Consider the following 11,112-nt stretch of genomic DNA (forward strand, 5'->3'; position numbering starts at 1 on the left):
CTGAATTATACTAGAATTGGACCAGAGGGGGACCACAGGTAATTACAGACATAGTCAATGCTAACAATGTTTAAATTTTTCCTCTTACTCTTCCTACTTTTCCACTACCTCCTGAAATACCCCCACATCCATTCACCCAGCAAGGAACTATTCATCTCTTCCTACATCTTACCTTCTCATCTGACTACTCGCACAAACCTGTTTGCCAACATAAAACACTTCCTTCCCAAACACACACATACACCTCATGCCCTCTCTTATTCTCATCTATTAACACTTTCTCTGCTTCTCCTTACTGCTGGTGATATCTCTTCAAATCCAGGACCCCCTCAGCAAATCCCCACTATCACCTCCATGTCCCACTTCAAATCTCCTTCTACAAACTTCTGCAACCCCTTAAACCTAATAACCATTCCTCTGACCCCTGCTCCTTTGGTTCCTCTTGCAGGAGCATTATGGAAAGCACGCTCTGTCTGTAACAAACTGTCATACATTCACGATCTTTTCATCTCTCAAAACCTTTCCTTTCTGGGTCTCACAGAAACATGGATGACACCCTCAGACACCTCCTCCCCTGCTGCACTCTCTTATAGTGGATTTCAATTCACTCACACCCCCCTGCCCCGGCTGCAAACATGGTGGAGGAGTTGGTCTTCCCCTATCAGACACCTGCTCCTACAGCCCAACTCCACTGCCACCCTCCATTAAGCTCACCTCGTTTGAAGTACACTCTGTTCGCATCTACTCTCCCTCCAACCTTCAAGTAGCCGTCTTTTACCGCCCTCCAGGCCTAGCCACCATCTTTCTTGACCACTTTAACACCTGGCTACTACACTTTCTTTCTGCCGACATCCCCACTATCATCATGGGTGACTTCAACATCCCTATTGACACATGCCACTCGGCTGCCTCTAAACTCCTGTCACTCTCTTCCTCCTTCGGCCTATCACAGTGGTCTTCAGCTCCCACCCACAGAGATGGTCACACTCTGGATATGATCTTTACCCGCCTGTGCTCCCTATCTAACCTTTCTACTTCGCCTCTCCCCCTATCCGACCACAACCTACTCACCTTCTCTTCATTGGTCTCTTCTGCTGCTCCCCCGGTCCACACACTAGCACACCCCCGCAGGAACCTCAAACATCTCGACTTTCGCTTGCTTTCTGACTCTCTTCTCCCACTCTCTACCATCTGTTCCCTCCAAGACCCAGATGCTGCCACCACCCTATATAACACCACAATAATTACAGCTCTGGACACTGTTGCCCCCCTCACACACAACAAAACCCGAAAAATCAACAGACAACCCTGGCACACCAACCTGACCAAAAAACTCAGACAAGCTTCCAGGGCTGCTGAGCGGCGATGGAAGAAATCCCATTCTAAAGATCATTTCACCGCATACAAGCAATCACTCCTCATATTCAAATCCTCACTCGCTGATGCAAAACACTTTAACTCCCTTCTGTCCCCCAGCGCCCCCACTCTTTCCTCTCTTCTCAGCTGAGGACTTTGCCAAATATTTCAAACAAAAGATAGTCAACATCAGAGAAAGCTTTACTACAGAGTCCCCACAGACCCTCTACACAACTGCTCAGTCCTCTTCTCCCAAAAGCCGCTTCTCCTCCATTACAGAAGAAAAACTCTCCACTCTACTCTCCAAATCTCATCTGACCACCTGTGCACTTGACCCAATCCCATCCCACCTCATCCCTAACCTCACCACAGTGTTTATCCCAGCCCTAACTCATCTCTTCAACCTATCACTAAACTCTAGTGTCTTCCCCTCTGCTTTTAAACATGCTACATTACACCATCCTCAAAAAGCCTTCACTTGACCCATCTTCCTTGTCCAGTTATCGCCCCATATCACTTCTTCCGTATGCCTCAAAGCTACTTGAACATGTCCATTCTGAACTGTCCTCCCACCTCTCCTCCTGCTCCCTCTTTGACCGCCTACAATCTGGCTTCCGACCCCACCACTCGACCGAGACTGCCCTTACCAAAGTCACCAATGACCTACTGACAGCCAAAACCAAGAAACAATACTCTGTACTCCTTCTCCTTGACCTGTCCTCTGCCTTCGACACTGTTGACCACTCCCTTCTGTTGCAAACTCTCTAATCTCTTGGCATCACTGATCTGGCACTCTCCTGAATCACATCATACCTCACAGACCGAACGTTTAGCGTCTCCCACTCCCGCACCACCTCCTCGTCTCATTCCCTCTCTGTTGGTGTCCCGCAAGGCTCTGTCCTAGGACCCCTGCTCTTCTCTATCTACACTTTTGGCCTGGGACAGCTCATAGAGTCCCATGGGTTTCAGTATTACTCCTACACTGACGACACACAAATTTACCTCTCTGGTCCAGACATCACCACCTTACTATCAAGAATCCCACAATGTCTATCTTCTATATCATCCTTCTTCGCCTCTCGCTTTCTAAAACTTAACATGGATAAGACAGAATTCATAATCTTTCCCCCATCTTGCTCAACCCCCCCAACAGACCTATCTATCATGATCAATGGCTGCACAGTCTCCCCGGTCAACAAAGCCCGCTGCCTTGGAGTGACCTTGGATTCTGCCCTTTCCTTCCGACCGCACATCCAAGCCCTTTCCACCACCTGCCGCCTCCAACTCAAAAACATCTCCCGCATCCGTGCTTTCCTTAACTTTGAATCTGCAAAACTGCTTGTACATGCCCTCATTATCTCCCGCCTAGACTACTGCAACATTCTCCTCTGTGGCGTTCCATCTAGCACTCTCGCACCCCTCCAATCTATCCTCAACTCTGCTGCCCAACTAATCCACCTCTCACCCTATTACTCCTCTGCCTCTCCATTCTGCCAATCCCTTCACTGGCTCCCCACTGCCTCAACGAATTCACTTCAAAGTACTAACAAATACATACAAGGCCGTCCATAACCTGTCCTCTCTGAGCTACTTTCCCGATACACCCTCCTTCTCTCCTCTCCTCTTATCGCCTCTTCCCACAATCGCCTCCAAGATTTCTCCCGTGCATCCCCCATACTCTGGAACTCGCTACCCCAACATATCAGACTCTCACCTACAGTGGAATCCTTCAAAAGAAACCTGAAAACCCACCTCTTCAGACAAGCCTACAACCAGTGACCCTGCTGCCTCTATACCGCCATGACCAACTTAACCCGCACCTACTGTGTCCTTCTCCCATACCATGTAGATTGTAAGCCCTCAAGGGCAGGGCCCTCTCTCCTTCTGTACCAGATTGTAACTCATCTTGTTTATAATTAGTGCAATTGTTTGTATTATGTATGCATAATGGAATGAATGGCGCTTTAATAATAAATCATAATAATAATTATAGTCAGGATTTGAGTTATTCCATTTTTGCTCTGGAATATTTCTTACCTCACAATTCCTTTTTGATTAATCTGTAATTTATTTACAGGTCTCTGGGGCAGCTATGGGGTAAGGCTTTCCATCCATTTGTGTGAAGCAGATTTGGAGGGACAAGTTCTGTTTAGGTCTGATAATCCTTCAGCTTCCATAGGGTTTGGTGCGACCGCTACATTGACGATGTGATTGTCATTTGGTCGGGCGGTTTGGAATATATAACAATCATTGTTTCAATCTTTGGTTTCCTTAGGCTAAAATCTTCAGTCAGACTGTTTTGGAAAGATCCGGAGCACCGCCAGACCCCAATTACTATAATGGGACCTGGCAGGGATCCTGCATGAGACCGCCTGCACACAATGCGGGTGAACGCACATAAGATCCACACAAATTTTCCATACGGATTTATTTGCGCTTCTGCAGCAAAATCTGGAATTTCTAACACTGTTTAGATGCGGTTTTGCCTCAGATCTCACACTTCCATTGAAAAGGATGAAATCCGCAGCTAAAACCGCAAACTTAATTGACGAGCTGCGGATTTGGAAATCTGCACAGAAACAAACTCCAAAGTGTACATGTAATTTCTGTAATCTCGTACACTTTGCTGATACTGTAATACGCTGCGGTTTTTCTGCATGGGAATCCATGCGGAAAGACCAGTGTTTTTGTCTGACTGAATCCCCTCACTAGTGTAGTAAACCCGGCGTTTCCCTGCCAGGTCCCGTTATAGTCAATGGGCTCCAGTGGGGAAAGGTAGTATATGGCAATGCTAGATACAGTTAACTCCAGAAGACTGCTCCTCAGCGGGGAAAGTATGAAACTAGCCTTACACAAAACTATATCTAAAAAATATTGAAAATCTATTGCACATAACACAAATCACTTTGTGTCATCCCCAATACACTGTTATGGCTATCCCGGGGGAGAAATCACAAGATCCAAAAACGTGCATTTGTAATGAGCTCTTGAAATGGGAACAATAAAGTGTGTGCGAGAGATTATCTAGACACAACACTATATACACAGATTATATACAATGGTCCGATATGCCAATACAGATGATGGTACAATCAGAGTTAACAGATAAAAGTCAGTTACCGGATATGCTGTAGTCATGGATGCTGAGGCGGTGACATAAGCAGGATTTCGAGGTCCCTCCAAACACGTTACACGGCGTGACCTCCCTTCAGAGACAGACCAAGGCAGTTTAACCCTTAGTCGGTCACATGCTTCCCTCCCCCTGGGTGGATTCCACTCCCCCTCCTTTTGGCCTGGCAGCTAGAAATCCAAAAACACATTATGGCTCATAGCTCCTCACTGAAAGGTCACATGGAGATGGTTGTGTTACCAATGGATCCGTCTGGACCGCTGATGCATTTGGAGACCAAGCACAGCATTGGTATTTGGTTCCAACTAGGAGTTCACTGTATCTCCCCTTCCCTGCATCCCACAAGCAAACGAAGACCAGGTGAACGTCCATCTCAGGGTCACAAAGACGTGAACGGTGTATTTCTGAGATGTATGGTCAGTTCATAGTTTCTTATGAACTGCCGGTTCCGTGATGTCTTGAGAATTGGTGTGATGTAGGTGATCAGCTCAGCTCCCCACAGGGGGTCTTCCTGTTAGATGAGTTAGCCTCCAACCCTGGCTGATGGAAATGGGCAATGTAAACATGTGGTCTGATTTGAAGCAGGGTCACCTGTGGAGCCTGTTTCTTCTGCCAACTCTTGGAGCAAATGGGCAGGTATTAAATCATATCTCATATTCCTCACACCCTAGCTATCTATTCAGCATTGAAAATGCAGAACAAACAGAAATGATTTTTTTATTTTTATTATAAACCCTAAATACACGCAATTCTTTTTCGCAACAGTTTTAACCCATCCCTTTCCTACCCCCCCCCCCCCCCCCAATCTGTGGTTGAACATGGCTACTTCCTATTCTATTCCAACCCTTCCGTCAATTGCAATGTATCAAACACCCTAAATATGTTCATCGGTCACATGGCCTAGGAGCAGCTCAGCCCCATATAAGTGACTGGGGGTGAGAGCAATAGTAAGCACAACCACTATACAATGTATGGCGCTGTGCTTGGTGAGCACAGAGAAAGCCGCTGAGCTCACAAAAGATCTGGTGCCTTCTCAAACAGCTGATCGGCAGGGTCCCAGGTGTCGGATCCCCACCGATAAGATATTGCACCTCTACATATACTGATTCATAAATAGTTCTACCTTGTAGTTTCTATTTTTACACCCATTTTTTCCATCCTCCATCTTTCCCATTTCCCAGTGCGCGCTTCCTGCTGTGCTGCACTGTGACCTGCCATTGCACAGCATCAGGTTGTAATGCACGCCTATGATAAAGATGCCCTTAATCGTGGCTGATTACTTTTGCTCTACTAGGTTCTGGCACTGTACACTGTCAAGACACAGAACAGAGGGTAGTGAGGGCAAAACCAGAGAGCCCAGAGTTTTTACAGTTCAGTGCTGTGCTATTAAGATGAATATTCCTTAGCAAGACAGATTTTACAGAGCGCAGATAAAGGACACTTCAGAAAAAGTCTTCCCTAGAAATGTGCAAATTCACTAAATAAAGTATATGTCCCTACCATTAGAATTCACACTATATGGCAGTTCCACTTTAATGCCTTGTTTGGTTTCATCAATGGAAACACTCCATGTCGCCCTCCAGCCACGCCACTTTTGCTCTAATTCTTCCGAGATGAACGCTGACTTACTCCTACCCAGAGTAATCGAAACCTTTAAATCTAGCTTTATCGATTACGACCGATGGAATCATTTCTCTGACCACTGCTCTTTTAGATCTCTCAGGCATTCCTGTCTGATTATCCTCCAACACATATGGTGGCTCTTTCCAGCTCCTTGCTTGACTGCAGTGGACTTCTATAGTCTGCAACCATTTGGTCATCTTTCGATGGTTTCCTGACTTGTTCTTTTGTGAGGTGCCAGTCTTTGCAAACTTGGTATTAGAGCTAGGAATTACTCTAGGTTGATCCCCCACACCATTCCTTTAGGAACCTCATATATCCTTTCACCCTCTCTTTTATATTTTTTATTACACTCTGCCAGTCTCTCCATCCCTTTTTTTAGTTCGCTTCCTTCTTTCTTATCTCTTATTATCTCATTCTCCATCTCCCCTCTCAGAGTTCACATGTAGTTACCTTGAATGTCAGGTGTGAAGTGACCTCTTCACAATGATCCTTTTAAGAGCCCAGTATTTTATCTTCTAGTATGGTTCTGCAGGAAACATCCACCACCAGACAGTGCAGTGTTTGTCCACATGCGCATAAAACTCAGCTGATAATGTAAGAGATTGTGACACTTCCTGAAGGCGGCTATTTAAACAGGCAGGTGCTGGCCACAGTTGCCTGTGATTGGCATTCCTGTCTCATTAGCTAGATCAGTGTTTGTTACTCTTGATCACAGACCTTTTGTCTGTTTCTCTGACGTGACCTTCTGGTATTTCACTCTGCTTGCTATTTGACAGTGCTTGCCATTGGACACGGTTTGGTACTAGACTTTGCTAGTTTGTGACCTCGCCTTTGCCTGGTGACCTTGTCTCTGACGTTATCTCCTGGTTTAACTCTGTTGTGTATACGACTTAGCTTTTGGATTCTGATCAGGGTCCTGGTTTTGCCTGTCTGGTTTTGACCTCTTCCTGTTTAACTACTCTATTACCCCTTCAGGTTTAGGCCCCAACACTTAGTCAAGTCAGAGACCATCAGCAAGATGTGAGCCGCCATTTAGAGCAAATTGTGCAAGTAGGTAAGGACATACATGGAAGATACATATATGGAATAACACAATAAAAAAAAATTGACAAATGAAACCCATTTATTGTAAAAAATTGGTTGAGGACAAAAATATTCCAGTCTATGACAATACATAGTGGTTTGTTATAGAGAAGCTCAGGGAACTCTGAGTGTCTGTAATCTAAATTCCTCCTGGAACAGGGCTTCAAGTTCAACACCTTCAATATAAATAAAACTGCAAAGCTGCTTAAATCAAAACCAATATCTATTCCCAAACATTTACCTGCTATTACAGAGAACAGCTACTATAGCTTATTATAAAACATCAAACAAAAATTCGTAGCCTTTATAGTTCCCATTAGAATCAATTTTATTAATATTTTTAAAATACCCATATACACATTCATATAGTGGGGATAAATATAATATCTTACAACGGAGGACAAATTCTAGGCTAATTCATAAAAGGCCTATGTTATAACTAACTTCCATTTGCAATGCACGGATATAAGCTGAAAAACAAAGAAACCTACTGATAGCTATGCCATCATACCCTCATTGATCATAGACACATAGTAACATAATATTCTCGGACAGATAGGCAAGTTCAAATACCGTGATTAATATCTAAATAAAATAACTTAGTTCATTGCATTGCATATAACTTAGTTCATTGGGAGATGCCCGTTAAATACTCTCTCCTCCTTACCTACCTGACGAAGCTTACGCAAAACGCGCGTAGAGGGACTTGGACACCTTTTCGTTGTGCATCTTACAGTGCATACTAGGCAAGTGATTTATAGTGCTATGGTGCAATGAACGAAGTTATTAGATATTAATCAAGGTATTTGAACTTGCCTATCTGTCTTAGAATATTATATTATGTTACTATGTATTTATGATCAATGAGGGTATGATAGCATAGCTATCAGTAGGTTACTGTGTTTTTCAGCTTATATCCATGCATTGCAAATGGAAGTTAGTTATAACATAGGTCTTTTATGAATTAGCCTAGAATTTGCACTCCGTTAGATATTATATTTATACCCACTATATGAATGTGTACAGGTGAAAAATTTTAATATTGTGCAAAGTTCATTTATTTCAGTAATGCAACTTAAAAAGTGAAACTAACATATGAGATAGACTCATTACATGCAAAGAGAGATATTTGAAGCCTTTATTTGTTATAATTTGGATGATTATGGCTTATAGCTTATGAAACCCCAAAGTCACAATTTTGAGGTACCCTTTGCTCAGGGGGTATGGATTAATTAGCTGACTAGAGTGTGACACTTTGAGCCTAGAAAATTGAACCTTTTCACAAAATTCTAATTTTAAGCTGCATTAATGCAATTCCTTTTAATCTGCATTACTGAAATAAATAGACTTTTACACGATATTCGAATATTTTGAGTTTCACCTGTATTTGAGTATTTTAAAAGTATTAATAAAATTATTTTTAATGGGAACTATAAAGGCTATGAATTTTTGTTTGATTTTTTGTGAAAAGCTGCTTAAAAGGGATATTCTCATCTCAGACATGTATGGCATATCCATTGTCCTCTGGCACATTCAGCTATCTGTAGAAAATGGGGTCTCTGAGGCCATCCTGCTGGCCACTGTATCCAGACATTGAGGGAGTCTATAGATATGCCATACATGTCTAAGAAAACACCTATAACTGTAAGACTTAAAATATAAGTCATAAAGAAACTTCCGGTACATACACTCACCTAAAGAATTATTAGGAACACCATACTAATATGGTGTTGGACCCCCTTTTGCCTTCAGAACTACCTTAATTCTACGTGGCATTGATTCACCAAGGTGCTGATAGCATTCTTTAGAAATGTTGGCCCATATTGATAGGATAGCATCTTGCAGTTGATGGAGATTTGAGGGATGCACATCCAGGGCACGAAGCTCCCGTTCCGCCGCATCCCAAAGATGCTCTATTGGGTTGAGATCTGGTGACTGTGGGGGCTATTTTAGTACAGTGAACTCATTGTCATGTTCAAGAAACCAATTTGAAATGATTCGAGCTTTGTGACATGGTGCATTATCCTGCTGGAAGTAGCCATCAGAGGATGGATACATGTTCTCATTCTGTTTACGCCAAATTTGGACTCTACCATTTGAATGTCTCTACAGAAATCGAGACTCATCAGACCAGGCAACATTTTTCCAGTCTTCAACAGTCCAATTTTGGTGAGCTCGTGCAAATTGTAGCCTCTTTTTCCTGTTTGTAGTGGAGATGAGTGGTACCCAGTGGGGTCTTCTGCTGTTGGAGCCCATCGGCCTCAAGGTTGTGCGTGTTGTGGCTTCACAAATGCTTTGCTGCATACCTCGGTTGTAACGAGTGGTTATTTCAGTCAACGTTGCTCTTCTATCAGCTTGAATCAGTCGGCCCATTCTCCTCTGACCTCTAGCATCTACAAGGCATTTTTGCCCACAGGACTGCCGCATACTGGATGTTTTTCCCTTTTCACACCATTCTTTGTAAACCCTAGAAATGGTTGTGCGTGAAAATCCCAGTAACTGAGCAGATTGTGAAATACTCAGACCGGCCCGTCTGGCACCAACAACCATGCCACGCTCAAAATTGCTTAAATCACCTTTCTTTCCTATTCTGACATTCAGTTTGGAGTTCAGGAGATTGTCTTGACCAGGACCACGCCCCTAAATGCATTGAAGCAACTGCCATGTGATTGGTTGACTAGATAATTGCATTAATGAGAAATAGAACAGGTGTTCCAAATAATTCTTTAGGTGAGTGTATATTCCTATACAGGAATTATCAGATGTTTCCAAGGAGCCGTCGTGTGGCGTCAATGAACGTTTGAAATATAAAAATACAACCTGAGACAAAAACTACCTGTGTCACCCTGAGAGATATTGGCCCAGATTTACTAATCGTAAAGATGGTGGAAGCTTAGATCGGCCTCTAGACCTGCACCAGATTCATGACCGGGCTCTGGCTGGAGGATAAATCACTTTTCTCTGACTCTATAGCTTACTTTGAGACAGATTTTTAACACCAGAATAGTTCTACACTTTTGGTGCAGAGTGGTGCATCATAGGCCCTAATCCCTTTCACACAAAGCTCCAATTACTTTCCACTAAGCCCCCGACCCAAAGTCGAACACATTGAGAAAAAAAGTGTAGAAACTCTAGATGCACCAAACTAGATGCACCAAATTGTGCCACTTTGTAGACAGGTTGTTTTTGCAGACCCATTAGCAAATCTGGGCCATTGTTTGGATATATCATGCGCATATTGCTGTACAACTGTGTTGCGATTGCCACATTTATATTATTTATTATACTTTTATTATTCCCCACAACCTAAAGTGAGTGGGCGACCTACCGGCCAGTACTTATCAGAGACATACAGATTACTAATAATTCATCATGTCTCCATTCATGTTCTGCAGGTAAAAAAGAAGGAGGATACATATGAAACACATATACGAGCATCACTTGGTCACTGAATTCATGTTGGCATTATTCAGGGGTTAATTAAAAGATGTGACATCACAAACGATTCTCACTACCGATATATAACTCAGCTCCAGTACCTAGATAGGTTTACCATTAAACCACAGGAATGTACATATGGGGTCAATTATCACAGATCACCCGGTCAGATAAACCAGTGATATAGCCATCATGCCAGCAGGAGGGTTAGTCTCTAGGAGCAATAAATGTCACAGCTAGGGGTGAGCAAATTGAGCTTCTGATTAGTGTTGAGCGAACTTCTATTTTAAGTTCGGCGTCTAAAGTCCGGCTTCCGGTTAGCGGAGAAGCCCGATATGGATACCGAATTCCGTTGTGGTCCGTGGTAGCGGAATCAATAATGGCCGATTATTGATTACGCTACCACGGACCACAACGGAATTCGGAATCCATATTGGGATTCTCCGCTAACCGGAAGCCGAACTTTAGACGCCGAACTTAAA

This window comes from Bufo bufo, chromosome 2, assembly GCF_905171765.1.
Source record: "Bufo bufo chromosome 2, aBufBuf1.1, whole genome shotgun sequence".
Lineage (NCBI taxonomy): Eukaryota > Metazoa > Chordata > Amphibia > Anura > Bufonidae > Bufo > Bufo bufo.